The sequence below is a fragment of the Uloborus diversus genome, chromosome 10 (assembly GCF_026930045.1).
Source record: "Uloborus diversus isolate 005 chromosome 10, Udiv.v.3.1, whole genome shotgun sequence".
Classification (NCBI taxonomy): Eukaryota; Metazoa; Arthropoda; class Arachnida; order Araneae; family Uloboridae; genus Uloborus; species Uloborus diversus.
The window spans coordinates 26,562,540-26,590,371 of NC_072740.1; the positions used below are offsets into that span (position 1 = coordinate 26,562,540).

The following is a 27,832-nucleotide window of genomic DNA, read 5'->3' on the forward strand; positions in this document are numbered from 1 at the left end:
AGGATTCCCATCAATGTCATCTGCCAGCCTTTGCTCCAATTCCCTTTTCTGAATCCGTACCAAATACTTAAAATTTCGCCTTGCCTTACTATACTGGAGTCTCTCCGCACTCTGACCAGTTTCTTTAAACTTACGAAAAGTGGCTTGCTTATAATTAAGAGCTTCTTTAGTCTCCCTGGAGAACCACATGGGCCAAATTTTGGTACTAACACCTTTTCTCCTAAATGGAACATAGTCCCCAACGGTTTTAGCAAGTTTATCCTTAAATTCCGTCCATTGCTGATCTACGTCGCTATTTTCCAACCCTGACGAAAAAACCTCTTTCAAGCTCTGCCTAAGTGCAACAAAATCAGTGTTTCTGAAATTGGGCACAAACCTAAAATTATCATCTTTGCACACTTCAAATTTAACCCGGAACCTAATGCTGTTATGATCACTATCTCCAATATGCTCCCCTACACTCAACCCCTGAACAAAACTACCTATGTCACAAAAAACTAGATCCAAAATTGCCTCCTCTCGAGTTCCCTGAGTTACAACTTGATCTAAGAAACAGTCACCAATTACTTTTAAAAATTCCTCTTCTTTGCCATTACCAGAATAAAAATTATTCCAATCAATACCCGGAAAATTGAAATCCCCCATTATGATAACGGATCCCTTACTGGACATGTCACTAATAATACGGTACATCTGTTCATCTTGTCCCTGGTTTGAATTAGGTGGCCTATAAATGTTTCCAAACCGTAGCTTTTTGCCCTTACTGCTCATCAACTCCAGCCAAACCATATCAATATCAGTATAGGCTTATCATTTATGACCAATTCATTGCAAATAAAATTGTCTCTAACATAAAATAAAACCCCACCACCTCTTTTACCTACTCTATCCTGTCTGAACAAATTATACCCAGCAATATGTAATAACTCTGCATCAGATTCGGTAGCCCATGTCTCTGTAATTCCAATAACATCCAACTTCTCATCCATAACTATGCTTTTCAATTCATCCATCTTGTTCCTAATACTGCGAGCATTGGTATAGAAAACTTTAAGCATGCCTAAGTTGCTTTTATTTAACACCCTGAAATTTCCTAAATTACAATTGTTAACATTACTACTCTTGTTCATCACTTTATTTCCATTTCTAGCAATACCCAAAAAAATTTCATTCTCTCGATACCTGATGCTTGAACCATGCCCCCCATTCCAACTTAGTTTTTTGACTCTGAAGCCCTTAAAATTAATCCACTAACCATTTTGACCCCTGTAGAGCTCAGATGCAGGCCATCCCTAGCAATCCAATCCCGTTTACAATGACTCCATACATCAATGAACCTGATACTGCGCTTTTCGCAAATTGACTTCAGTAGCAAGTTCATACACCTCGCACGTTGATTTAGCCAGCTCCTATGCACTCCATACCTGGGAAGCAAACCAACCACTTGGACATTCGTCGAAAAGCTGGTTGCTTTATCCAACAGGGATTCCCATTCCCTAGAAAACTCCTCATTTTTACTGTGGCCTACATCATTTGTTCCCACCCACAAAGTAACCACGTCCTCCTTATTCAATACTCCCTTCTTTTCAGCAACCATATTAACGTCTTTTACCCGAGCCCCTGGTAAACAACACCTAGCCACCTTACGCTTTACTCTCCCAACTGTGTTACCCACCTCCCTTACCATAGAGTCCCCCAAAATTACACCCTTAGTTTCCCAATCTAACTCCTCACTTGAAACTTCCCCTTGAATCTCTGGAACATTTATACCCTCTACAACTTCCACTCTTGTACCCACCAGGTCACGAACCTGGGACCTTCCGCGTGACCTGGAATATATTGATTTGTATGTGTTGTGGTCTGTAAGGCATCCAGGAAAAAGTATTATATATTTAAACTTTATATGTTAGGTTACTGGGTGGTGAGCTTTAGCTTAATACGAGATGTGGCCCTCAAGACTGATTTTTTAGTTTTAATTTTTCATTCAATAGTAGAATTTGTTGAACGAAAACATTAAAACAATCCTAAGCCCTACCAAAATTTGTAGCAAAGCCCTACAAGTAACCTTTTAGTATACTGTTCCTAGTTAGAGGAGAAGGGAAGAGTAAGCGACAGCTGTCCTCTTGCTAAACTTTCAAGTTGAAATCTTAAAAATTAAGTTGTTTTTGGTGACATTAGGAAGAATTGCTCCAATCAGATAGGGCTCGACCGATGGCATTTTTTGTTCGATGGGCCGACGCCGATGGTTGGCTCTGATTGTTCAAAGATGGTCGATTGTTTTCCTCCAAATGGCTGACTGCTGATGCCATTGGCCAATGGCAAAAAAAAAAAAAAAATCTAACAGAAATAAATTGATAAGATTCTCAGGGATTTAAAGGATCATTGATTCATTTCACTTTACTTCCTTACTATAAGGAATTGCAATCACAAAAAAAAAGAAAATCAGATATCGACCTAAATTTCTATTTTAAGATCACCCAATTTAAACTTCAAAAGTTTTTTCGGCACATCTGTACATGCATATGTACCTAAGAACATATAGATGACCAAAATATCCATTTTAAACGCCCCTTAGTTAATTATCGCAAATTCTCTCATGATGCCTTCATGCGCGTAAACTTGCGTCACTCAAAAACGTTATGAAATATTAAGTTGAAAACTCAAATGTACCTAGTATGATCTAAAAGTTCGAGGACAAGTTGCATAAAACCTTACCCTGAATAGTTCACATTACCAAAGTACATCTACCTACAAAATAGTCACCTTGAACGACTATGCACTTCTGCCAACGTTCATATAGCTTTTAGAAGGACTCCTGGAAGACATTTATCTCAACCTCCTGCAGGGTCGGATTTGGAAGTGTGGAGGCCCAGGGGCAACGAAGGAGTGGAGGCCCCTAATCAGGGTTCGAATAGATCATTACATTTTCGAAAATATCCAATACCTTGATATGTATCCGAATATTTTGATATATATGTATATATCTGATATTTTCGACCCGTGAAAGTTAGTATATTTTGTAAAAAAATTTTATTGTGGGGGCCCCTTTGTTGTGGACCTTTTCGGGGAAAATATAACAGTTTACTCAGGTTTAAAATTTTTGTGTGCATAGGGTGTGGTTTTTCAAATTGATTGAGATTTTGTAGTGCTTTTGCGTATCACAGCATAACATTTGCATTTGTTTTTGAATAACCTTGAAAAGCATAAATACTTTGTTTTTTTACTTCGACAACCTATCATTCTTCTGAAAGGGCGATAAGTTCCTATCTCACCTTCTATCTGGTCCCTTAAAACTTTAAACTCGAATATCTCCTTGAGTTTTGGTCGTGTAAATGTCAATTATGGAGATTATCTCTCTAAATATAAGTTAAGGGAACTAGGGCCTATATAGAAAGTTATTTCTTATATTTTTTTGACTCTTTTTTTTTCGCTTTAAACTTTTAGTATCTTAATTCTGCATCTGATTTTGAACAATTTTGCAATTGGAAGTATGCATCTTGGACTAACGGTTGAGAAAAAGTGGTCTTGCTGGTTAAAACGGAACACCCTATATTATTTAAATGAAACACTTCCCTTAACCAATCAAATTGATAATAATATTAACAGTAGTAATAATAATATGTTGTAATAAAAATATTCATCATCATTAAATGTGCCATCCCCCTCTTTCCAAGAGGGAAGGGAGGTACACCCCCTCAAACATTAAGGGACCAGACTCTCAAAACGAGAAAAAAAATGGACATAAGTTTTTAAAAAAGCTACTGAGAAATCATAGAAATTAACGAAAATTAATCTCAAAATTGACGTAAAAGATGAAGCGTTGGATAATTGTATTATCATTAGGTATTATGGAATTTTCTTTCTTTTCTTTTTATTTTTTGCGTGGACGACCAAAAAATCTGAGGACCAGTCATTTTTTTTTCTGCTGGTGCATCAGACCACCGGGCTGCTCTACTATTCAAAAAGAAAGTCTTTACACAGAAATTTTGAGAATAAGCATCTCCAACTCCAAAAACAAACAAATAACTAACAAAAATTATGTATGCGTTGTAAAACAAATGCATGCAGTATCTCATGAAACCGGCTTTAGAAAAGGAAATAATTAAGACAAAAAAAAAACAGAAGCGGAACGGTATGATAAAAGGTTTCCCCTGACACATGGACAGGGGGCAGCCAATTCTCTGCCCTTTTACATGCTATTCTATTGAGCGACGTTGCTAGACTCTTCCCTGCTGACCTCTACTCTTTCCTCCAAACTGGCTATTGCTCTGCTCTCGGTTAGTATTGGACAACTATGATTTTGTTCGGGCTCGGCGAATTTTGACCACCCTTGAGTTGTAATGAATTCCTTCCAGTGTTATCACACACCGTTTTCCGCTTTCTGATTCAGTCATTGCGATTGGCTAAGATCAGAGGTATGGATGGCCCTTGGTTTCTGGCAGCTTCGAGTAAGCCTGCAACTCTCAAAGCTGTGCACAGCACTAAAATTAATGGGACTTAAAAACTTTCTGGTAATGTTTAGAGATATGCGGGGGGGGGGGGGGGGCTAGATGTTTGAAATCTGTTGTTCGCCTAACAGTTTGCATTTTTAAACTGTAACACAAAACGATATTTTTGTTAATAATGTATTTTATTAATTACAATTTTTATTAATTGCAGGGTGGGCAGGCCCATCCTGCCCATAGCGACGAGCGGCCCCTGAGAGTGATATCAAATACACAATTCAGAAAAAGCAAAAACAAAACGCACGAAGGTCAAACTAAGTCATCAATCCTAAATGAGTGAATATTTTAATTTCTCATTAAGTTTTACTCGTCAAACTAATTTTAAAGTTTATAAATTGTAAACATTATTTACGCTTTGTTTGGGCGGAATTCTGTTGAATGACTCCGGTATTTTTCAGATTTAATGCAGGAATAATTTCCGCATAGCGTAACTATGGCATAATCGCTTTTTCGCACTTTCAATAGTATGCGAATGCGAAACAGACTTGGATAAGCTTTTCTTTTTCGCATTCTTCAATGGCATATTTAAGGTCCGCAATGTTCCCACACTTTTGCCCAAAATTAATCATAATTACAAATCACGTAATACCTTTAACACGAACACGTGGTCAAAATCCTTAGATGTAAACAATAACAATAACGAACGTCGTTTCGCGACGCATAAATCCACATCCTAGAGCTTTCGCGAAGGGCTTTTCCCTGATTGGCTACCATGCTGGCGTGACGTCTACCGTTTAACCGGAAATGAAGTGTATGCGTGTGACGTCACTCCCTTACATGCCAGCTGTACTTTACCATGTTAATCCTACGAGGATGCTGAGTGAGGTATACTATGGGAAATTAGGAAAGGTTTTATCTATTTCTTCGGTTTCAAAAGCACTTATTTCAATACCAGGTAAGTCGAAGCATCAATTTTTCATCTCTTATGTTCTATGTATTATGTTATATGTCTATTATGTTATCTGTCAGTCTATGTTCATTTTAAATACAGATTTTATTTGAGAGATAGATAAAGTTTTGTTTACGTTCGCGTAGTGAACCATTGAGCCACCATTCTGCAAGTGGTGTTATTATATAGTCGTACATTTTTTCCTTCCATCGAAAACTACTTGAATTGATGAAACTATTTTCATATTAGATGAGTAAAAGTCACCAAAAAATCCGCATTTCATGAAATTTATTGGTTTTTTTCTTCGATTTTTCAGAATAACATAAATGTTTGTTTACATTCGTTGAGGTGAAGTGTTGTTGTTAATTTTGCCTCTTGTTAAAAAAATTCTGCTTATTTCAACTCAGTTATGAAGCTTTTTATGACATTTTATAGTCTGTTAAAGCATTATATGCAAGGCGTATATCATAAAATTTTGTTTATAATCACTGAATGAACCACCCTTTTCTACGTTGTGTTGCTACTATTTTAAACTCTAAACAAATGCGTTACACATTTTTCTCTCATTAAAAACAAGTTACATTGAGATTAAATGAGTTAAAGTCACCAAATAAGCGGCATTTCTTTAATTTTATGTGTTTTTTTCCTTTTTTTGAAAATAAAATGCTTGTTTACAATTCGTCGTACCGATAGCATACGTTATATCGTTTGACGATTCTGTTTATTCTGCAGATATTAATTTCTTCCTAGAACTTATTAGCCTTAAGGGGCCGCTGGAGAGAGCCTCCGAATGTACGAAGTCAATGTTAAGTCTACGAGGAAGTTTCCTCCCTATTGCTAATTCGCATTTAAATATTTTGAGATAATTTTTTCTGTATAAGATTCTTCACAGCAGTACAAATGACGCGTGTTTTTTAACTTTTCATTTTCTGTTAAAATTTAATAGTAAATGGCGGTTAAATTTATGAGTTGACAAAGTAAGAGGTGCTTTCTGTTTAAACACTTCATAAATACTCAAGATCAAACATTTGCTGAAATTGAAAAACTACGCGTTATTCTTGAAAGTTTGGGCTTTTCAGGGATACCTTTTATTTAATCTTGCTTAAATTAGGATAAGAGTAATTGGGAGGGAAAAACTGGGAAATTTTGCCGAAATCTACGAATTTTCGCTTTAGCCACGCCTACCGCCGGTGACAATGAGAGAGGATAGAGGGGGCAGTCCTCAGGCAGTCTTCATGGTAATAAAAAACATGTGTTTGGGGAGGGGGGTGACAGCAATTAAGGGTTGAATGAGCGAGAGCATTTATTTCCTTTTGGGTCTAAACTTCGAGTAGAGCTCCGCTAGGAACTTTTTCCTTGCTTAGATTTGGAAATACTTCATACCCTAGCATGGGACGAGCCGAGCCCCCAAGTAATTCAAATAAATCTTAAACATTTTTAGTGAAAATATTACACTATGTAACAGTTTTGCATTATTTTATGTAATTGCCGTATTTTCAATATCAACTATATTTTAATGCAAAAGAAAAACTTCCTTTCGAAAAAATATATCAGAAGTGTAAAATATACATGAAGGTATATATAATCGTGAAGTTTATTGAGGATCAATAAAAAAATATATCACAGATAACTATATTTTAATGCAAAAGAAAAACTTCCTTTCGAAAAAATGTATCAGAGGTGTAATATGAAACAAAAATAAAACAGATGTCATAATTATATGCCCATTGAAAGTGATTACAATGAACTTTAAAAAAAAGCATTAAAAAAATTGTGCAAATAAACCGTTACATTAACTAAAATAAAATACTACAAAATTCACTAATTTTTGCGAGATTATTTGCCTAAATTTTTGTGAAATCAAAATTTTATGAAATATGTAATAATATTTAAATTATAATTATGCATGAAACATGTATTAATGTTTTCAATTTTTAAAAATTTCGGAGGAACATCTCTATCTTCAAAGATTACCTGAAATTGTATTTCATCTAAAACTATTTTTTGGTTGTGCCACTGGGGGACAGTATGAAATCCTTGCCCCACTTCGAGAAAAAAATGACAAAATTAAGGCACTGTTGCTTCCCCCCCCCCCACCCACCCACACACACAAAAAAAATTCAAATTTCAAAAAAAAAAAAAAAAGTGGGAGGAGAGCTAATCTTTGTTATATGGGTCCCTCCAAAAAAAAAAAAACATAAGTACGTCGCACAATGTGGCATAGTGGGCAAAAATCCACCGAACTCGCGGGTTTTGAGCTAGAATCTTCTATTATGGCTCAAAATGCGGCAAAATTCTTGGACTATTTCGTAGTGGTGCTACAATTTTGAATTTTTTAACCCCCTAAGTACCGCAGAGCTCAGAATGGATTCAAGTCGCGATTTTGAAAACTAAAAAGTATGATCATATTTTTTCCCTGATACGTGGCTCAATGCTTAGTATAAATCGAAGAATTGGATGATAAAACACAACTTTTGATCGCTGCTGGGTGTTTAGAAATGCTTTTTTCCACCGTATAACTCATTAAAAACATGATTTTTCAGGTTTTTTCCGTTGAAAAAATGGGTTTTAACGGTCTTCACACATCTCCCGTGCATGAACAAATATATATATCTTAGTTCTAATCTACAAGTTTTCAATCATTTTCTAAAGTTCAAAAGGTAAAAACCTCCCTAAAACACCAAAAATATGCTCAAAGTCCGAATTTTAGCTCGAGATCCTACCATTGTCCACGAGTATACATCTGTGCGATAGCGGCAAACAGCTTATTTTACATGTATACATTTATGTGTATACATTTTGAGAATAAATCGTCTGCGTTCGAATAAAGATCTTTACATTAAGAACTTCCGAATGCTTTTGATGTTTTTAAGAAAATTGAATGTATTAAAGTAACAGTTGAGCAAATGTGTAGACGCAAAATTAGTATGTTTGTCTGTTTCCTTGGATTCATCGTAATATTCGAATTGTACTAGGTATGTTCACTCTTTTTGTCCTCTGTTACATAAATTAAGTATTTAAACAAATTACGTAAATTAAATTTTTTTAAAATTTGTTTCTGCGTGTAAGACCAACAAAAAAAACATAAATTTTAATATAAATTCAATAAAACTTTATTATAAAGTTAAAATAACATGCCTTTACTATTTTTCATACTTCTAAAGGGAAAGCTAATGGACATATATTTGTAAATATTTGTTTTTTAAATTAAATAGAGTGAAGTAAAATCACATAATTTCATTAATCCTTTCAGCCCTACCTTAAATTCTGCTGTATTGTATCCTATAAATGATGTTGTTTGGAACAAAACTGAGGCTAAAAGGGTCCATCTGAGCATTAGTTGTTTAATTTAAAACACATTAAAATTTTAACATGTGTTTTTACATTTTAAGTTACAATTCCTACAAAAATACTTACGTAAAAGAGTGAACGTACCTGTTACAATTCAAATATTACGATTATTCCGAGGGAACAGACAAACATACTAATTTTGCGTCTACTCTACACATTTGCTCAAATGTTACTTTAATACATTCAATTTTCTTAAAAAGATCAAAAGCATTCGGCAATTCTAAATGTAAAGGTCTTTATTCGAACGCAGATGATTTATTCTCAAAACGTATATAAATGTATACATGTAAAATAAGCAGTTTACCGCTATTGCACAGATGTATTCTCGTGGACAACGGTAGGATCTCGAGCTAAAATTCGGACTTTGAGCATATTTTCGGTGTTTTAGGGAGATTTTTACATTTTGAACTTTGGAAAATGATTGAAAACTTGTAGATTAGAACTGAGATATATATTTGTTCTTGCACGAAAGTCCAGTCAAGAAAAAATTACATCTGAAAATCACAGAATACACTGCAACAAATTTCGGAAACGTTTCTTGATATATCGGAAACGTTTCCGAAATAGTAAGAATCCTTCATCCAATAGCCGAACTCCTCATTATTCAGAAAGCTTTTTGTTATTTCAAAAAACCTAGAAGCGGAAGTGCAGACGCAATGCTTCGAAACTTATTTTATCCTTCCAACGCGGGCGCCAGTGAGTTGGAAATAACGGGAACTTATTTTTTTCTTATCTGTGGTTGCTACAGTCAGCAACTGTTTAGCATTGGATTGCTTGTTATTTCATGTCTAGAGAGTGGTAAAATGTATCGAAACTAATTTTATGCCTTTGCATTTTGGACTGCCCTTGATTTTTTAGACGATGTACGCAGCTATTAAGTTAGTTAATAACGATTTGCTTCTTTACAATTTCCATTGCAACCATGATTAGACATATATTGTGTGTTCAAGCGTGAATAGTTTCCAACACACGTGTTTATACTTTGTGAAACGAAATCCTTTGGATTACTTATCCGGTTGTAATGGAGGTACTTGGATTTTATTCCCCTGATGTTCACTTGTAAGTATTAATGAATATTTTAAAGCATGTTGTTATATACATTTATATTTCTGCTGATTTGCATTTGATGAAGCTCCAATTGTAACTGTTTTGGGGTTTATCTAATTAATTTAAAGTTATCCTACATACCTATGTGCGCAGTGTACTATTTGTTGTAACCAATTGAAACTGATTATTACTAATTACGCAAACTAATTAAACTAATTACGCAAAAGAAAGAAGATTTATATTTGAAAAGCAACCACAGAAAAGTTATTCCGAAATACTCGAAAACGTTTTTGATATACTACATTGGTTAAAAAAAAATCAATTGTTTAATTCATTAAAAATATGGTAATGCAAATTTTTTCTAGTATTGTAATATGCTTCACAAAAAATGTGCCAGTATTATTTATCTTTTTTTATTATAATTTATTCATTCATTTAAAAATATTTATACCATTAGAAAATGACCCAGTTATCTATTAGTAAGCAACATAGTTATGCAATTAATTCATCTGCTTATTCATTGTGTTAAATGTGGTTAACAATAAAAAATTCCTTGACATTAGTTGTTCCGTAAATAACATTTCCTTCGTGGATATACTAGTTTAATGTAGGACAGTCAGGAGGAATGAGTCAGTAACAAAAAAAATGGAACAGCTGCATTTACATGCCAAAATAAAAAGTAATATTATTTCATGTCATTGTTTTAAAAGTAATCATTTTTTAAAAAACTATGTTATTAATATGCAATGTACATATAGGGAGAAGACGAGGGGCGTTCACCACGCAGACTGTGCCATTCACATTTTCAGGGGGTTGCTTTTTTAAGGGGGGGGGGCGCTTTATAGCATTTTATGTTTGCACCATCACTCTTATGGTGTGGGGTGGGGATTCTCGTATATATCAAATGAAATAATCATGTGATAGAGTTCAATGTTTTAATAAATAAAATATATAATGCATTTTGCGCACATTGTAAAAATTAAATCAGTAACCTATTTTGATTAAGTATTTATATTTGTGATGAACTGGAAAAAGGCAAGAACAGAAGAATCAACCGGAACGGTTCCAGCAGGGGGACTTGGTGTCATATTTGAATTCATTAATTTCTCTGTTGGTACTTTTCGTTACACTTTGTTCGCCAGAGAAATTGACTTGAGGGGAACGAATTCCGGAACGCGAAGGGTAGGTAAGTCCTGTCAAATTTTATCCGAAGATAAAAGCTATCAAGTTTGATACAAGATATGTCTTCAAGTTCTGCATTAAAAATACAATATTTTGATAGTTTTGTCTTGAAAATATTGAGAGAAAAACTGAAGTTTAAGATTGTTTAACAAACAATCCCCACTTTTCAGAAAGTACATCCAATCCCCCGACGATTTTGTGATTAGGAATGAAACTACTGTATTATTTCATAAATTTTCAAAAATTTATAACTGTGCATATGTTATGTTGTTAACCATGCTATTTGTCATTAGAAATTAAAAAAAAAAAAATCCACGAATGATTCTAAAATTACTTGTATTATTGCTCTTAGATATGAAAGAATTGAAACTGATATAGTATGCAATATAGTAAAGAATTATATTTTAGAAAAAAAAATCACGGAAAAAGGATTCCGAAATTCTCGGAAACATTTTTGAAAATTGTTTGGAGAATTCCGAAATACTCGGAAACGTTTTCGAAACTTTCATGAACCACAGCTGCACAGAATGCTCAGAAACATTTCTGGAAATTACGGAAAGAGGATTCCGAAATACTCAGAAACGTTTCTGAAAATTACAGAAAGATGATTCCAAAATACTTAGGAACATTTCTGGAAATTACAGAAAGAGGATTCCGAAATACTCAGACACGTTTCTGGACATTACAGAAAGAGAATTCCGAAATACTCAGAAACGTTTTCGAAACTTTCATGAACCGCAGCTGCACGAAATACTCAGAAACGTTTCCGGATTTTTTTTAAAGTGTATGATAATACAAACAATTTTCAAAAAGTGATACTCTTGTTGCAATATTTTATTGCCAGTCGAAAATTATTTTTGGTATTATCAAAGGGTAAAGTTCTTGTAATTAACATTTGAATCATTTAGACCTTCAAATAGTCATTACAGTTAATATTATGTATAATTTATTTAGTTAATATTAAGCTTACTTCTATTTTTAATAATTTCTACATATATTTAATTACATGCTAGGCAAATTGGATGGGGCAACGTGAAACAGTTAATCATTAAAATATTCAATCAGTTATTAAATTTCTTACGAGTTCATTTCTTTGTTTATTCATTCACTTATTGTCTTGTTCATTCACTCCTTTATTTGTCCTCGTGCATTAATAAATTTATTTAATTATTCTTTATTCCGTATCTTTTCATTTATTTTAAACCTCTTATTTATTGATTCATTTGATCAAAAAAAATTTTTATAATCGAATATCGGCTTTCTCCTTATTTTTGATGCAACATAACACATATCAGCTCAATCGTGAGTTCATCCTTATCAGATAGTCTAACTCAGGGCCCTCCAACCTTCGGCCCGCGGGCCAGATCCGACCCGCGGACACCACTAGCGCTTCATTCAAAAAAAAAAGAAAGTTCGCGATGTATGGGTGAAGGGGGGGGGGAGTCTAGTGCTAAATAGACCATCTGAGCGAAAATAATGTGGGAATGGCCCGCCTAGCCTCCAAACCTTTACAATGTGGCCCGCGAGTGAAAAAGGTTGGAGACCCCTGGTCTAACTGATGATAAAGTGCTATCAACTAGCAGTTTTTTTGCCACCAGGTAACAGTGTGGCGATGGGTATGACTAGTGATTGCAATACCGGTATACCAATACCGAATACCTGTATTTGGAACCATTTTGCAATATCGTAATACCGGTATTTGATAGGGTAGAACACCGGTATTTTTGATATTTGTTTAAAAAAAAAATGAATTGTTTTTGATTAAAGAGTTTTCAATTGAACTAATTGGATATCTTCTGTTATTTCAAATATAAATTTCTTTTTCAATGAGACAGTTCCGAAATCCATCTAATGAAGCAAACATTTGGCTTCAAAAGCACGAAGTTATAGAATATGAATGAATAAAAGTAGCGGAAGGATTACGGAAAGATATTTTTATCGCCAGATGGTGTAATTAATCGCACTTTCATGAGTTTAGTGAACCACGTTTTTATTTTCTCATTTCCTTGACTTGCCCACAAGTAAAAACTAATTTTTTGTGTAATTACAAATGTGTTTGTGCTATGAACGATTTATCTTCAATGCTTTATGATTTATTTTTTTAAAATAATTATCTTAACTGTCGTGAATTTTGAAAAAACCTTTTTCTTGTTAGTATAACAAACAGTAATTTGTTGTCACCGGTATTAGCATGCTGTTAGCTGTTTTGTCTCGCTATTTAGCTTTGTACGAAGCGAGATAATATTTATAATACCTTGAATATTTGTAAAGAGATAAGGCATAATCAGTTGGAACATATTTTAGAAATGTACATAATTGTAAAGAATTTGGAAAAGAAAACGAAAAATAAAAAGAAACTAACAAGATCCAATTCTTCGTAAATTTCAGACCAAAGAGTTAATAAAAAGGAAACACAAACCTATTCTGATCAAGAGGAAATTGTTGAGTACGATGTTAATACTGGGAAAGAATTGTATCTTAGTAACTGTTCTTCTATAAATAATAACGATAAAATAAAAAAAAAACTACACACAATACAAAAGAAAAACCCAGACTCACAAAAGTAATTTTTTTCAAGTTTAAGACCAAATTATTTGAAGATGAAAGACTTTAGGCAACTACAGGAATATCGTGCATTATTAACAGTACCATCGACCTACGTGAATTCAGAAAAAATATTCTCAACTGCAGGAAATTTATTCACTAAAATGAGTTCCAGTCTTAGTGACAATGAAATATATGTATTTTGTTTGAGGCTACTATTGATTTTTTATTATGATATTTGTTCCTTCATTTTTTGTTTGTTCACCGTAATTAAAAAATGCACTTTTTGCACAAAATACCGCAATGAAACATTATGTTTTTGAATGTTTTTTGGGAAATTTTTAATACCGGTATTACGGTGTCACGTTAAAAAAATACCGCATACCGATATTGCATTTCTGGTTCAGTATTGTAATCCCTAGGTAGGACAGAAGAGATAAGAACGTGGTTCGGCTTATTAGTATTCCTGTTACCAGGTTTTGGGTGGAAGATATGATCCATTGCTGCCAATGCTGCTCATTTGCACGAACTGTAGCAAAAAATAGAAAATAACGAATTACACTGTGCAGCCAAATAAATAAATAAATAAAAAAGTGGTGGATCATGGGGGAAAACAGTGATCATATTTGGATCAGAGAGAGGGTTGTTTTACATAAGAATCAGAAAGAATGGTGCTCCCTTAATATACATCAAAAAATATATCGAAAATGCCATTTTTTTTAATCCTAGGGTTTGTTTTATAATTTTTTCATTTTTCATGGTAAAATCAGGGTTTTGGACTCCTATAAGCCCCATGTCCAAAAAATGTTTTTCGTTGTAAAAAATGTTTTAAATAGAGCATGAGATGAAAACACTACATGTTGCATGCGAACAGCACCACAGATCTTCAATAAAGGGATACACCGCCCCCATCTTTTATCACTATATCAAGAAGTGTTAGGAGGCGGTCCGTGACAGTGAGGGCGAACCATGAGCTATGGAATAGCAGCAATGTTATATTGCAAAAAAAAAAAAAAAAAACTTAGTTTCGTTTTTAATCTTAATTATTTGTGAATGTAACTTGAATAAATATAAAGAATGAGAGAAGTTTCTTAACGAATGATCTGCGCTATGATTCGTATGCCCTGTGCGATATTTTCAACATTTGTTTAAAACATATTTTTTGAATATGGGGCTCATAAGAGTGAATCCGATACTCGAGTTTTACGCCGAAGAATTAAAAAGTGAAAGAATTGTAAAACAAACCCCTAAAAAAGAGACATTTTTCATGATCGCTTGAATATTTTGGAGGGAATGCCTATACGAGACTCTCACCTTGCTCCAAATACGTATGCTTTTGAACGTTGCACCTCTCTAAACACTCATAGGAATGTTAATGGTTATTATAATACTCCCTTCCTGTCCAAATAAAAATTATGGCCATGAAAATGTCGAAAACTGAAAGAAAATGGGGATTGAGATGGGACGTTGAAGCTAAGCCCCCTTCCAAAATGTTACCCTTTTCCAACCTACAATAGTCTAATATAGATTGCGTAGAATGTAAGAATAAAGAAAATGTAAAAATGTTTTATACATGCGTGTGTTACTTTAAAATAATATATGTGTATGTTGTTTTAATACGTTTTTCCAATTTCAACAAAATCTGCTATCTCTCTTAAAATGTCTTTTAGCAAAAAATCTTGCATTTAAAATGCTTTTTCCCATCGTTCAAAAATGGTAGAAAACAGTAAAGAAAAACTCATAACAAAACTTAAATTTATTTTTGTTTCAAATCGAAATTTCTAGCGGCAGCGGAAGTTCTGTCTTTCTAAACTCAACATACCGATTCTGAAAGTGTCCTGTCTCATAGCAAAGCAGGGGGTCTTCCTAAAACCCTGTGGGGTGACCGCGTGTGTAGTAAAATAGTAAACAAGTCAAGCAACAAAGGGAAACCTCAACGCCTGAAGGTTGTCCATTATTCGGATGTCAGCTAATAAATAACATGTGAGGAGTCCTAGATACAGTGACAATTCCTTCTCTGATTGGATGCTCGTCTGTCAATCATGTGAGTTTAGCACATGCCTTCTCGCCATGCTAAAAAACGAGCTCTAGTGAAGCGGCGAGCAACTTTCAAATTCGATCTCTGTCCAGCGCCCCCTTAAGTTTTATTATTTTGGTTCAAAGTAAGTTAGAGCGAGGAATGCAATAATTATGAAGTATAGTCTAGGTTCAGTTAACCACCCATGTTCCATGTTGTGTTTTTCACTGTTCACTGATCACAGCAGGTTTTTCTTGGATTACAAACCATTTGCATAGGTAAAAGATTTAAACTAAAGTTACAAAATACATATATGTATTTCATACATTTCATGTACCGTTTTTTGTTCTTCAGATTTAGACGTTTGTCCACATTTGTTGAACCTATATCCACCTATAATGTCATTTGCTATGTAGTGTTGGTGTTTGTTATGGCTTACCTTGTGGTGGTACATTGCGTTGTTCACAGCTAGTGTAAAGAGCTTAGCTGCCTCACAAGAAATCACAGATTTACTAAAAATGATTCATTTATTGCTTAAGAACATTAGCATCTGAGCCGAGCATTTTCAATTGTGATACTGGGTGCACATCTTTAGGAAAAGGCACAATATATAAACAACCATGACATGTGATGAAAAACAGTACCGATTAAATCATTGAAGAACAGAATGTGAAGAATTCAAAAAAACGGGTCACTCGCACAAAAATTGAAAAAAGTGGTAGCTCATCTGATCCTGCTGGATATGAAGGGAGCACGGAGGCGACCTTGGGTCGCGCGGCAGGCTGTAGAAACGACCTCTAACTAGCCCCCGTTTGGTTAACACTTGCGCACATAGAACACACTTTTTTCTTCGCCTTATAGGCCACAAACACTGCTTGTCGATGATTTCTTGGTGTCGGGAGAGGACTTCTACCGTAGGGGAATGGAGGAAGCTCCTTCCATCACATCTGGGAAACAGAAATTGGTGCTTGGGTGGGCGAAGCGAGCTGCGCCATTTTCGAGCGTGGTCTTTCGGTCCGGGGCATATATTGCGTCGTAGATGAGCGGATTTTGGAATGTTCTTCCAGATGAGGGCTCCGGGCGCAGGAAGGGCTGCCGGCTCCTTGAGGTTAGATATTCATCTTTAATAAAACAAACAGGGGGTTGCCCACCAGGGCCTGTAGCTTGCAGGTTTCATTCCGTTGGGATCGGAGTTCATCTTCCACAGAGTCAAGCTTTCAGCTCCCTTCGAAGAGTATCAGATGCCAGTTTCCTTATTTTTTTTCTTGGTTAAATACTGATGACTTAAGTTAAAAAATAAAGTTATTTGTTAAACAATAATCATAGCGGAGGATTTCTTTTTCCTTCTTCTCCAGGCCTCCTCTCGAATCTCAATCTTTTTCGCCATCCTAGCGGGAGACGCCAGCCAAAGGTAATAAAAAATTCTCTCTCTTCAGTTAGGGAGAGAAACTGGTTTTCTCTTGAAGCATCCTTCCCGTGCTGCCATCTAGGTTGGGTGCGTGGCGTTATTTGATTTATGGTGTAAAATCCATTTCTTGTGAAAATTGTGACAAGCTTTGTTGTCACAGTGTTATTTTCTGCTTTTATTAATTTTTTCTTAATATTTTATTTATAGCTTTACATTAAAAAAAATTTTGTCTAAATGTCTAAAGCATTTCAAACAGAACATTTTGAGCTGCGATGCAAAGATTTTCTAGACATAGTTTAAACTTTAAAACTATGTTGTCAAAAGCAACAAATTTTTGTAAAAAATATTTTTCTTCAAGAAAGTTATATGATCGTGACAATACCCAAAGGAGGCAAGGTAAGAGAAAGGGCAAATCTGCATTTTGCATCAGAAAACAATGGAATTCCGGGGTAGTCTAGGAAAAGTTTTGGTCTTTAAGCTGTTCTACACTGTGACTTTTACTATCAAAATTCCAAGTATTTTGTTTAGGTGTGTAATACCTTCAGTGCTTGCTTTTAGCCGACACTCATTTTTCAATATCATTCAAACATGATTTCTAAGAATATATGCTGAAAATTGCTTAATTGAAATGTGTTATTTACTTATAAGTCTGATGATTTTTGAATATTTTGATGATAACATTTTATCTGCTTAGTTGTGTTTATGTACATCTTTTGATATATTCCTTTTTTCTTTTAGAACCCTGAATTTTTTTGTTCACGTTCGCAATCACTTCAGTGGGCGTGATGGCTCAGATTCTCAAAAGATGAGAAGCAGGAGAAAATTGGACCAGAAATATAAGGTATAATTCAGTTTTGTTATGTTAATATCTATGCATAATCATTTAAATAATTTTAGACAGTAAGAATTAAAAATATATTTAATTAGTCTGTTGGATCATTCAAGAACCTGACATATTTATTACCTTTTACATACATTACTACTAAGTAATCATAAATATGTATCCTGTGTAGAGTTTTTACTTTTATGCAGAGATTACTCAGTGGGAATGGCCAAATATATTTTATTATAAAAGACACAAGCACATTACAAACACATGAGACCAAACATTTTACTTGAACTAATTTAGTACGTTCTGAAGATATAATATTTTAGCTGTGTTGCCAACCTGAGACAACTAAACATTAATAATTATTTCTTAACACACCCTCTTAATTATTAATGCTTTAGGCATGCTTAAAATAAAAACTTTAAGAAAAACAAGTTAAACAATATCGAATTCAAATATAATTTTACTCTTCAGAAGAAAAATAAATAAAACTAGCCAGTCACTTTTTAGAAGTAAGGTCATACAACCAATTTAGATTTAAATTTCTGAAATTTGTTAAACCCCAATGCTTTAGTAAAAATATCTGCAATTTGTAGTTCAGTTGGACAATAATTTACTTTAATTAAACCCTCATCTACTTTTTCTTTTATGTAATGAAATCTAACATCTATATGTTTGCTACGTCTGTTAAATATCCCATTTTTAATTAAAGTAATAGCACTTTGATTATCAACGTTTAAAGTTACAGATATACTTTCACAAGTTATTTCTTCAATTAGAGTTTTGAGGTACATAAGTTCTCGAGAACACTCTGCTGCTGCTATGTATTCTGCCTCAGTGCTGGAGGTAGCAACAATTGACTGTCTTCTTGAGCACCAACTAATAGGTCCACCACAATAATAAATCACATATCCCGTAGTACTTCTTCGTGTTTCACGATCTCCTGCATAATCTGCGTCACAATAACCAATAAGTTCTTTGTCACTACTTTCTTTGGAGTAAGATATTCCTAAGCTTGAACTTCCTCTTAAATATCTGAGAATTCTTTTTAAATTTATGACATCTTCTTTTGATGGATTTTCAAGATGTCGACTGTTAGAGTTCACTGCAAAAGATAAATCTGGTCTTGTTCTGCAGGACAAATATAAAAGACTGCCAATTGCTTCTCGAAAAGGAAAAACAACTTCTCCTGATTTTTCTGTTTCATCAACCGAAGTTTTCAGTAATGGTGTATTAACTGGCTTTGAATCTTGCATTTTATATTTTTGAAGTACTTGATCAGCATAAGCTTCTTGATGAATTTTCAATTTATCAGAACTTGATTCCAGTTGAATCCCTAAAAATGAATCTGGTTTATCACAAGATGTTATGTCAAAATCCTTTTTCAAAACATTCAAGAATTCATCAAGTTTACGTTTATCAGGTCCAATAAGAATACCGTCATCAACATAAAAAGCCAATATTATGTCATTTCCGATGAAAATACATTGCTCAGATTTAATTTGACGAAAATTTTTACTTCTCAAAAAATCAGTTAATCTTTCATTCCATTTCAAAGGAGCTTGTTTTAGTCCATATAATGATTTTTTCAGTTTGCAAATTTTAGACTCATCTTCGTAACCTTTTGGCATTCTCATAAATATCTCTTCATCCAGTTCTCCATATAAAAAAGCAGTTTTAATGTCAAACTTCATGATGTGATAATCTCTTTTCGCAGTCAATCCAAACAAAATTCTTAAGGATGAAATGCTCACAACTGGGCTAAAAGTTTGTTCGTAATGTATTCCATAACTTTGTTCACAACTAATCTTGCTCTGTATGTATTATCGTTTTTGATTTTAAATACCCAATTATTACTTAGAATCTTTTTGTTTCTTGCAACACTTCTGTCAACAACTTCCCAAACTTCATTCTTCTTTTCCAATGATTTCTTTTCATCTTCTATTGCTGTCTTCCACTTTTCTTTATCTGGTCCTTTTACTGCTTCTTCGTACGTGAGCAAAACATAATCAGTTAAATATTTAGGTAGTTTTCTATTTCTTTTACCACGTCCAAAGTTTTTATCATTTTCTTCGGATTCATCATTTGTATCAGATAATTCTGATTCTACGCAGTTATCTTCATTTATATCTTCATTTTCTTTATTTTCCACTTCACTTTCTTCCTTTTTAATTTCACTTTCTTCGTTTTTATCTTCATTTTCTTCGATTTTATCTTTATCTTCTTCACAATCGGTTGGAATAAATAAGAGGTTCCTTTCTTTATTTCTTGGGTCCATGAATTTTAAGTCTCTCGAAATTCGTATTCTTCTTTTTTCTTCATCCCACAAACGATAACCGTTGTTAGTGTATCCCACAAAAATAAATTTATTGCTTCTGGAATCTAACTTTTTTAGGTATCCGAGTTTTTTGGCATAAGCTACGCTTCCAAAAATTTGCAATCGGGACAAATTAGGTTCGTTTTGATACCACATTTCAGCTGGTGTAACATCAGTAGCTTCAGTAGGACTACGATTTATAATATAAGCTGCTGTTCTCAATGCTTCACCCCACATTTATTTTTTCAGACCTGAGTCAAAAAGCAATGCACGAGTTTTGTCTAGCAAAGTTCGATTCAGGCGTTCAGCTTTAGCATTTAATTGGGGAGAATGGGGAACGGTGTAATCAAGCTCAATACCCTTTGACTTGCACCATATTTTCAATTCATTTGATCTGTATTCTCCACCATTGTCGCAACGAATTTTTGCTACTCGAAGTGACCATTTTACTTCATCTTCTTCAACATACTCCTTCAAAATATTAACCCTTCGGACGGAACATCTTATTTTTTACTATTGTGAGGAACATCCGTCTCTCAGACGGTCACCTTGGTTTTTCTCATTTTCGATGACTGATTGTTAAGCGGTATTGTTTACGGTGAATGAAAACAAATCAACAACGATAAAGAAACTTTTTATTTACAATACTGAAAAACTTTTGTATAGAAAACAGTATAAAATTATCCTATTTTTGGTTGGAAAAAAAAACAAACTATATCAGTCTTTTACAAATATTAGTCAAACTGACTATTAACAAGTTATACCCCAAGCTATAATAATAATAATAAAAAAAACTATTATAATATCCTACCTCAAAATAAAATAACAACAATAAAAGGCGGTACTGTATAGAAGTTTGTCAATCCTTGCCCTTATTCTTTCCATACCAAACCGGTTTCGGGTTTTGCACCTGTTAAACCTCTGATGATGGGCAAAGCCCGAAACCGGTTTGGTATGGAAAGAATGAGGGCAAGGTTTGACGGACTTCTCTACAGTATTTCATCAACCTTGCGGTACGTACAAAGATGATTTTTATTACTTTATTATATTTAGACTATTTCAACATCACAGTATGTTATTTAGAAACTATGTATAGGTAACTTATATTCCGAAAAATTACTCTTTCACAGCACATGTATCACATATTTTTTTTGAATGCTCCATACACGTAGGAGTATTACACTTGATGCACTTGTATGCAGTCATTCGGTTCTTCTGGTAAGGGCAAAATCTGCAATTCTTTCTCTTTTCAAGCTGATCTGTGGCAGGAAGCGACAAAGGCTTTTTTTCATCTTTTATCCCTGCGGCTTCAGTGATTATACTCCTTAGGTCTTGAGATAAATTTGAAATCATCAACCTTTTTCTTATAAATTTATTTGCCAATCCCAGAGCTATTTCATTTATACAGGCACTCCTCGAGATTTTTTTAGTATCGTCGAACAAACAGTGCAATGTGTGCACATTGCATGCTGCCACTGCCACTATATGGTAAAATACAGCCAGTGGCCACCGTCTTGTTCGGCAATTTGCGGAATATATGCTACATTTTTGATCTAAAGTATCAACTCCACCTTTTGTATAGTTGTAAAATGAGATCAATTCTGGTTTGTTTGTTTGTATGTCCGTATGTTCAGAGTGATGCATCGTTGAGAGAAGAACAACTGCTTTTGACGGTTTCGGAACGTACGAAAGAAGCATCATATCTTTCGTGTATCCATATAATGAAGAGTTTACCTTTCTAGTCTTTTTGGGAAGAAATTCCGGAGGGATTTGGGGCTTGTTTTTTTTTAGCGTTCCAACCATCGTTATTTTATTTTTTAGTAGCTCAGAGGCTAACTCAATTGATGAGAACCAATTATCGCAAGTGATATTTCGGTTAGTGCCCGAAATGCACTTAGTCAAACGAATTACTGACTGGGTTGGAATCTTCAGGTTTTTTTTTTCCTGTTCACTCACAGTAAATCCGTCGCTCCCTTTACCGGTGTATATATAACAATTATAAAGATATGCCGTATGAGCATCGGTTAGAGTCATTATTTTTATGCCATACTTGGCAGGCTTTAGGGGCATGAACATACGGAACCCACAGCGACCTTTGAAAGGCACAAGAGTCTCGTCCACTGTTGCGTGGGCCCCAAGAGCATAGTTCTTTTGGCAATTATTAACAAATATGTCTAACAACTCCGAAATTGCAGCAGCTTTTTCAACTTTTTCCCTTTCTTTCCTTGTACTTGAATTGTCGAATCTAAGAGCCCGAAAGAGAATGTTGCATCTTTTTTCAGTCAAAAATGCTCGAAAAATTGGTCGCCCTGTAATTGAAGTTGAAAAAAGAGATTGTAATGATTCCCGGGATGACTTGAAAATGCAGCAAAGCAATATGACCCCGAGTAATGCGTTTATTTCGTCCACATCTGTGTTTTTGTATGCCACTGAATCTTGGTGTTTTATCGTGGTACGCATTTCGGTAAGTTTTGAGTTTGTGTGCGTCACTATCAGTTGTAAAATGTCGTTCGTAAAAAAAAGATCCCATAGTTCTTTTGGGGTTGGCTTACCTCCTAGCAATCGAGCAGGACCATCAGGCTTCGAGAGACGAACTTTTATGATATTTCTTTGAATTGGATGATTTGAAGCAACTACAGGTCTTTTTTTCCAAACAATGCATTTTTTTTTACCATAGTACTCTCCACTTCCTTCTTCTTCATGCGAAACTAGCAGTCCGTCGCTTTCATCTTCATCAGTTTCGGAGGACGTCTCATGATCGGATTCCTGCAAGTCATCATTTTTAGGGACGTAAGAATCATCAGAATCAATGTCGGAGTCGGATTCTTGTTCAAGAGCAAGTTGAACAATTCGTTTGGTTCGTGTGGATATGTTTGTTGGAACAGCCATAGTGGATCTTGGAACAATATAAAACAAATTATTTATCATCACAATTACAAAATACAATAATTAATTTTATTAAACGAGTACAAGTCAAAAGCATTGCTTTCGGAACACCCGTCTGACAAGCGGATGCTAAAAACGTACGTTAAAAGGAACACCCGCCTAACAGACGGATATTCCAACCACCAGTTATAAGGAACATCCGCCTGGAGAACGGGGTAGGTATAAATAAAAACGCTCTTACCTGCTTTGAGTGCAAAGGACGACTAAATTTTCATGCTGAACGTTGAGGGGAAATGATGAAAGAAGCAACCTTGAAACCACCTCTTCCAACTCACACCACAGCGGTAGCTATCGGAAAATTTATAGACAATATCCGTCCAAGAGACGGATGTTCCGTCCGAAGGGTTAAGAGTTTCAGATTTGTTTTTTATCAAAAATACCATAGCAAAATGTGTGAAATCATCTATGCACGTTAGAAAATATCTATTTTCATCCCATGTTTCTTCTTCAATAGGGCCATTTATGTCAGTATGTATTATTTGCAATGGTCTAGTTGCTCTTCGTCTTTCAGTTTTAAATGGAAATTTTACTTGTTTAGCTTTCAGACATACTTCACAATTTTTTGATACATCTTTTAATTCTTTTTCTGTTAGCTTAATTCCTGTTGAATTTTTCAATAGACACTTCATGTTCTTAACACACATATGTCCAAGTTTGCGATGCCATACATATGCATTATTCTTATCTTCTGTCAATAGTGCTTCATTTTCTTGATTCAACCCTACTTCGTAAAGTCCTATTTCATTTTTGTAACCTTTCAACACAATTTTTCCATCTTTTGAAATTTCTACTCTATCTTCTACAAATTTTACTTCACCATCATTTTTAGTAATTGCATTTACTGACAGCAAATTTTTGCTCAGTTCAGGAACATAGAGTACTTGCTTTAAAATGCAGTTATCAGTTTTAAAGGTTCCGATGCTTTTCGCTTCCATAACTTCTGAGTTTTTGGCAAGACCTATTTCAGTTGAAATATTTACAACATCTTCTAGCATTGTTTCATCATTTACCATATGGCTAGAGGATCCCGAATCAATTATCCACTTATGATAAGATTTTTCATTTGGAGCAAGAAATGAGACATGTTTCTTTGAATTATTTCGAAAATAGCAGTCTTTTTCTACGTGATTAGCTTTTTTACAAATGCCGCAACGAGGTTGTTTTTTCTGATTTGTATTATCTTTAGTAAAATGCAAAGGACTATTATTTCTGTAATATTTATTTTCTTTGACGTATTTTTCTTGAGTTCTACTTTTAGGACAGTATCTAGCAAGGTGATCTTTAGAATTACATCGAAAGCATTTCTTTTCTTGTACTTTAAATGCCACGTTTTGTTCTTTAATTTCAGAATTTTTCTTACCATTTTCTTCATTTAACAACTGAGCTGTCAAGTTAGCTAATGTTTTATCATCTTTGGCGGTAGATTCCCACGCGCTTCGAAAATGTTTATATTTTTCTGGTAAGCTTGAAAGAATTTTAGATATTACCATCTCGTCATCAATTTTCTTATCCAGCGCTTTTAGACGGTATGCTATATTTTCTAATTTACTTATGTGCATAGCAATATCATGTTCAGAATCAAAATTGTAACTAAAAAATTCTTGAAGCAAGCTACATTTTTGTTGTTCAGAATCGCGTTCATAAATTCCGCAAAGTTTTTTGTACATGTCACAACTATTTTCACAATTTAAAATATGCATCATAACTTTCTTGTCTATAGTTGTCAAAATTATTTTCTCTGTTTGTGCATCTTTTTTCTTCCATAAAGTAAGTGCATTATCATTTAAACCATCTTTTCTTTCAGATCCGTTTACAATATTAAATAATGAACACGATTTAAAAATTATGTTTACCTGGAATTTCCACACTGCAAAGTTACTTTGGTCTTTCAGTTTTTTGACAGAACTCAAATCTTCAGCCATATTAGCCATTTTTTTCCGAACTGCAATTTTTACCTTCAAATTTATTTCTTCTTATTTCACTTTTTTTACTTTTACATTTTAATCGGCCACTCTGCGGTACTCTGGGTCCATAACCTGTAGAGTTTTTACTTTTATGCAGAGATTACTCAGTGGGAATGGCCAAATATATTTTATTATAAAAGACACAAGCACATTACAAACACATAAGACCAAACATTTTACTTGAACTAATTTAGTACGTTCTGAAGATATAATATTTTAGCTGTGTTGGCAGCCTGAGACAACTAAACATTAATAATTATTTCTTAACATCCTGCACGAGAATATCACGTGAGGAAATCGAAAAAATAACTTCATTCAAAAAATTGAAATACTGTCAGCCACGTTTAATGAGATAACAAATAAAAACCTCCCAGAACAAAAATATTTCCCCATTAACAATGTTAACCATCCCCACTTAATCAAATAATTTCCCGGGACAATCAAATAATATTCATCGGTTTTCGCAAAGATTCTTGCTGAGAAAATTTTTGAATAAATTAGAAATGAATAAGTAAGAATTGTTGATACAAAAAAAAATTATATATATATATATATATATATATATATATTTCGCCATCAACGGGTGAGAAAAAACTTTTTCCCCATCCAAAAACATTCTCTGTTCTATCTAATTTCTTTTGTTAACCACACAATAAATAGCGCATTCAGTAATTAAATTAAATAATACTAAGAAATATACACATTTCAGACGAAAGTAAAAAGTGATGAATATCAAATGTAAAACATGGCAGACGAGGAGAGAAGAAAAGATGTTAGGAAAGTTTCATGTATTAAATGAAATGCAGACTATTTACACATTACATTTTGTCCTAATGATTACAGAGCTACATTTGTTCTTTAAAAATTACACCCTGTCCTAGGTACGCTTGCCATGCCACAGCTTCATTCCTTTTTAATGAAAGAATTAATTTAAATGACTTAACGAATATCTATCATAAAGACACAAATTATTTCATGGTAAACTGTCATTCATATTTTATGTAAATTTTATTTAGAAAACATCAGATTAGTCATAATTATTGTTCTGCTAAACTTTTGCATATTTTATGCTAAAAATAATTTTTTTTATTTAAATATAAATGTTCTGTCACCACATTATTACTTCAGCTTCAATTATTTCTTTTTTACTTCACCTTTTTTTATTTATTTTTCTGTGATGGGATTATTAATAATCTATACTAAATCCTCTGACAAACCTCTGTTTTAAACCTTTCATACTCAAAAAGGATTTGTGTGCAGCATTTTTTCCTAGGTCATCCAGTGTTCATACTCTATTTAGATGAAAATATTACACAACTTGTTCATGACTTCAATGAAAATTTTCATGACCTTGTTATATGAAGAGAATAGCACTATTTAATCTCAAATTTGTTAATTTTTGGAAATGAGCATTAGCAAAACGTCTACATGAATGCCACAGCCTCATAGAAGCACTTACTCATAATGGAAAAATTATAATTGTACACTTAAAAAACCAGAATATTCTTATTTGTCTTCATCATATAAATTTAAGTGAAGTACAAATGCAGTGAAACGAGTATGATGCTTAAATGTCTGATGTTTTTTTATAAACTGGCAGAATGATAATGAATGAGACAAAGATTGAATGAGTCATCACTAAGTTTCAATAAATTTGCCTCAAAAGTTGCCTTAGTGTCAACAGTGCATTTAATCATCCACATAACTTGATAGTATTTTGGTTCTTTAAAGTAAAGCCACATAGTTTAGTTTTTTATGTTTCTAAACCAAATCTTTTTTTGAAAAAAAATTCAGTAATGAATCAATCTTCTGATTCAAAAGTGTACTTGTTTTGTTTACTTATTAATCAATATGCATTTGAAAATGTGCAAATAAGTTCAGAAATTTCAAAACATGTTTGATTCCTGACATTGAACGTAGCAGTGGGTAGCATGGATTAATTTTGAGGGCCATATGTTGGGCACTACTGTTTTAGAGTATAAGAATTCCTCTTTTTCTGTATTCTATTGCCTGACTAAAGATCTTTATTTTCTAAAACCTTCAACAAATTAAGATAAACTCTGATAAATTTCATAATAAAGTTCTTACGAGTGATGGAATCGAACTCGGATGCAATTAAATCACTTGGCAAAACTAAGAACGAGAAATTTCGCTACTACGGAATATGAATCATAAGAGGTGTTGAAAATGACAGTGAATTCAAAATAAGTGATGCCCAAGCAGTAAAATCACATTGCAAAAAAAAAAGGCAAGCGGCTGCGACATAAGTGAATGCAATGAGATTTCAAATCTTTTGTGTGCTATTCTGTTAAATCACTTAAGATTTCTAATGCTGCTTTAGTTAATATTACTTTCTCTTTGTCTAGGACATTTTTCCATGACTTTTCCAGGTCTGAAAAAAATTCGTTAATTTTTTTTCAGTGAATTTCCAGGGTTTCCAAGACCCAAACTATGGTCATCAAAACTGGAGTGTCTGGAGTCATTAGCCTAACAATACGTTTTTCATATGAACTGATATTTGCTTACAGCTTAAGGTGTTTGTATTGATTGTTGGATTGGTACATATTATGAATGTATGTAAAAAAAATTAAAAGTTTTTATGTAAAAAAAATATCTAACATTCATAAGAATAAATCTTTTTAAAAGTATATATTTGTCTTACTTTTTATGCTTTTCTTTTTAATGGGTATAAACTAAATGGGATGGACTCTAAAAAAAAAAATTTCTTCAGTACTGTTGAATTAATTTTTAAATGTGTTGATTTAATATTTTTTTATTATCATGAATGTTTACACAATTTGAGTAATTTAATGCAATGCAGCAGATGGAGATA

General features: G+C 33.7%; 1 protein-coding gene and 1 long non-coding RNA gene across 2 annotated transcripts in view; one reads left to right on the top strand and one right to left on the bottom strand.

Moving 5' to 3' along the window:
- Positions 1-5,157, bottom strand: part of LOC129231225 (copper homeostasis protein cutC homolog) — a 38,691-nt gene extending 33,534 nt beyond the window's left edge. Inside the window, exon 1 of the mRNA XM_054865487.1 lies at positions 5,095-5,157. The gene's annotated coding sequence lies outside the window, so the exon portion shown is untranslated. The remainder of the gene's footprint in view (positions 1-5,094) is intronic.
- A 127-nt stretch (positions 5,158-5,284) lies between these two features.
- Positions 5,285-27,546, top strand: LOC129231319 (uncharacterized). The gene is made up of 3 exons (XR_008581237.1): positions 5,285-5,400; positions 17,682-17,784; positions 27,366-27,546. It is a non-coding gene; the product is annotated as an uncharacterized LOC129231319 (long non-coding RNA).
- Positions 27,547-27,832: the final 286 nt, after the last annotated feature.